The 3,435-nt window shown below is 40.7% G+C and overlaps 1 protein-coding gene across 4 annotated transcripts in view; it reads right to left on the bottom strand.

Annotated features, from left to right (window-relative positions):
• Window positions 1–228: 228 nt before the first annotated feature.
• The window catches only part of si:ch211-165g14.1, a 13,843-nt gene continuing 10,636 nt past the window's right edge, over window positions 229–3,435 (bottom strand). Inside the window, exons 6-7 of one of the 4 annotated variants that reach the window (XR_004565594.1) lie at window positions 565–678; window positions 229–466 (exon numbers count right to left, since the gene is read on the bottom strand). The gene's annotated coding sequence lies outside the window, so the exon portion shown is untranslated. Of the gene's footprint in view, window positions 719–3,435 lie in introns of all 4 variants that reach the window. The other 3 variants (XM_034190185.1, XM_034190187.1, XM_034190186.1) reach the window with 3 other exon arrangements.

Here is a 3,435-nt window from a genome sequence, read left to right on the forward strand (position 1 = left end):
CATGTGTTTCTTAGTCAGTGCTCTCGGGGTGTTGGTCTGTGCTGCAGGTTTACTCTGAGATTTGGATTTGCTCAACACAATTTCTACATTTTAATGTGCAAGTTTTCACTTTGTGCAGCTTTAGAATAAATGTAGTTCCCACACATCAGTTCAGTTTAAAATCACAGACATACAAACTGACATTTTAAAAAAGGATCTAAGAAAGTGCTTCGTAGCAGACAACAACTGTGCATGCAACTGATAAAAATAACTTATTTGACAACTGGAGCCGAACAGGAATAGAAATACAAAAGTAGTACAAAATCTGTAGAAAGACAAAAACAAGAAGCCGGACAGAGAAGATTCCTGCACAAGAAAGTGTTCAAATAATAAACACCATTTTTGACATGGCGGGTCAGTCTCACACACACACCAGCTCTTGGCTCAGTTTGTCAGTCCAACAGCTGTACCTGCCTGTGTGAAAGGCCTACAAGTGAAGCAGAGAACGAAGAAAACAAAGACACGTCTTTAAGCCTCCTGACTGGCTCCTGCTTCAGCGTTCCTTCGTGATGAGTGAGATCTTACCAGAAGGTCTGCCTTCTGCTTGAGCGAGCGTGCCCGCTTTAATTAGTGTTGTCAAATGGCAAAGGGTGGCACAAGGTGGAGCACGCCACGCCCTGAGGAGATCAGTGGATCATTCTGGAACAAATGTCACAAGACGCACATTTCAACATTGAGCCTGATCTGCAAGACAAAAATTTGTAAATGCTGGAAAATGAATTGATCTGCAAAAACGGACACTCTTTCACATGTAGCACCACCTCATGGTGAAAGGAGACGTAGAAGAAGCCTGACTTCATTAGCTTATAATAATTACTGGTATGCATCTGTGTACAGTGAGGAACATACATTGTGATTTCCGGATTTTTTTTTTTATGTTAGATTATGTCTCTCACAGTGGACATGCCCTAAGATAAAAAATTCAGACCCCTCCATGATTTCTAAGTCAACTCAATCAATCAACTTTTTTTTTATATAGCGCCAAATCACAACAAACAGTTGCCCCAAGGCGCTTTATATTGTAAGGCAAGGCCATACAACAATCATGAAAAACCCCAACGGTCAAAACGACCCCCTGTGAGCAAGCACTTGGCAACAGTGGGAAGGAAAAACTCCCTCTTAACAGGAAGAAACCTCCAGCAGAACCAGGCTCAGGGAGGGGCAGTCTTCTGCTGAGACTGGTTGGGGCTGAGGGAAAGAACCAGGAAAAAGACATGCTGTGGAGGGGGGCAGAGATCGATCACTAATGATTAAATGCGGAGTGATGCATACAGAGCAAAAAGAGAAAGAAACAGTGCATCATGGGAACCCCCCCACAGTCTACGTCTAAAGCAGCATAACCAAGGGATAGTCCAGGGTCACCCGATCCAGCCCTAACTATAAGCCTTAGCGAAAAGGAAAGTTTTAAGCCTAATCTTAAAAGTAGAGAGGGTATCTGTCTCCCTGATCTGAATTGGGAGCTGGTTCCACAGGAGAGGAGCCTGAAAGCTGAAGGCTCTGCCTCCCATTCTACTCTTACAAACCCTAGGAACTACAAGTAAGCCTGCAGTCTGAGAGCGAAGCGCTCTATTAGGGTGATATGGTACTACGAGGTCCCTGAGATAAGATGGGACCTGATTATTCAAAACCTTATAAGTAAGAAGAAGAATTTTAAATTCTATTCTAGAATTAACAGGAAGCCAATGAAGAGAGGCCAACACGGGTGAGATATGCTCTCTCCTGCTAGTCCCCGTCAGTACTCTAGCTGCAGCATTTTGAATTAACTGAAGGCTTTTTAGGGAACTTTTAGGACAACCTGATAATAAAGAATTACAATAGTCCAGCCTAGAGGAAATAAATGCATGAATTAGTTTTTCAGCATCACTCTGAGACAAGACCTTTCTGATTTTAGAGATATTGCGTAAATGCAAAAAGGCAGTCCTACATATTTGTTTAATATGCGCTTTGAATGACATATCCTGATCAAAAATGACTCCAAGATTTCTCACAGTATTACTAGAGGTCAGGGAAATGCCATCCAGAGTAAAGATCTGGTTAGACACCATGCTTCTAAGATTTGTGGGGCCAAGTACAATAACTTCAGTTTTATCTGAGTTTAAAAGCAGGAAATTAGAGGTCATCCATGTCTTTATGTCTGTAAGACAATCCTGCAGTTTAGCTAATTGGTGTGTGTCCTCTGGCTTCATGGATAGATAAAGCTGGGTATCATCTGCGTAACAATGAAAATTTAAGCAATACCGTCTAATAATACTGCCTAAGGGAAGCATGTATAAAGTGAATAAAATTGGTCCTAGCACAGAACCTTGTGGAACTCCATAATTAACTTTAGTCTGTGAAGAAGATTCCCCATTTACATGAACAAACTGTAATCTATTAGACAAATATGATTCAAACCACCGCAGCGCAGTGCCTTTAATACCTATGACATGCTCTAATCTCTGTAATAAAATTTTATGGTCAACAGTATCAAAAGCAGCACTGAGGTCCAACAGAACAAGCACAGAGATAAGTCCACTGTCCGAAGCCATAAGAAGATCATTTGTAACCTTCACTAATGCTGTTTCTGTACTATGATGAATTCTAAAACCTGACTGAACCTCTTCAAATAGACCATTCCTCTGCAGGTGATCAGTTAGCTGTTTTACAACTACCCTCTCAAGAATCTTTGAGAGAAAAGGAAGGTTGGAGATTGGCCTATAATTAGCTAAAATAGCTGGGTCAAGAGATGGCTTTTTAAGTAATGGTTTAATTACTGCCACCTTAAAAGCCTGTGGTACATAGCCAACTAACAAAGATAAGTTGATCATATTTAAGATTGAAGCATTAAATAATGGTAGGACTTCCTTGAGCAGCCTGGCAGGAATGGGGTCTAATAAACATGTTGATGGTTTGGATGAAGTAACTAATGAAAATAACTCAGAAGGAACAATCGGAGAGAAACAGTCTAACCAAATACCGGCATCACTGAAAGCAGCCAAAGATAACGATACATCTTTGGGATGGTTATGAGTAATTTTTTCTCTAATAGTCAAAATTTTGTTAGCAAAGAAAGTCATGAAGTCATTACTAGTTAAAGTTAATGGAATACTCAGCTCAATAGAGCTCTGACTCTTTGTCAGCCTGGCTACAGTGCTGAAAAGAAACCTGGGGTTGTTCTTATTTTCTTCAATTAGTGATGAGTAGAAAGATGTCCTAGCTTTACGGAGGGCTTTTTTATAGAGCAACAAACTCTTTTTCCAGGCTAAGTGAAGATCTTCTAAATTAGTGAGACGCCATTTCCTCTCCAACTTACGGGTTATCTGCTTTAAGCTACGAGTTTGTGAGTTATACCACGGAGTCAGACACTTCTGATTTAAAGCTCTCTTTTTCAGAGGAGCTACAGCATCCAAAGTTGTC

Source organism: Thalassophryne amazonica, chromosome 16, assembly GCF_902500255.1.
Source record: "Thalassophryne amazonica chromosome 16, fThaAma1.1, whole genome shotgun sequence".
Taxonomy (NCBI): domain Eukaryota; kingdom Metazoa; phylum Chordata; class Actinopteri; order Batrachoidiformes; family Batrachoididae; genus Thalassophryne; species Thalassophryne amazonica.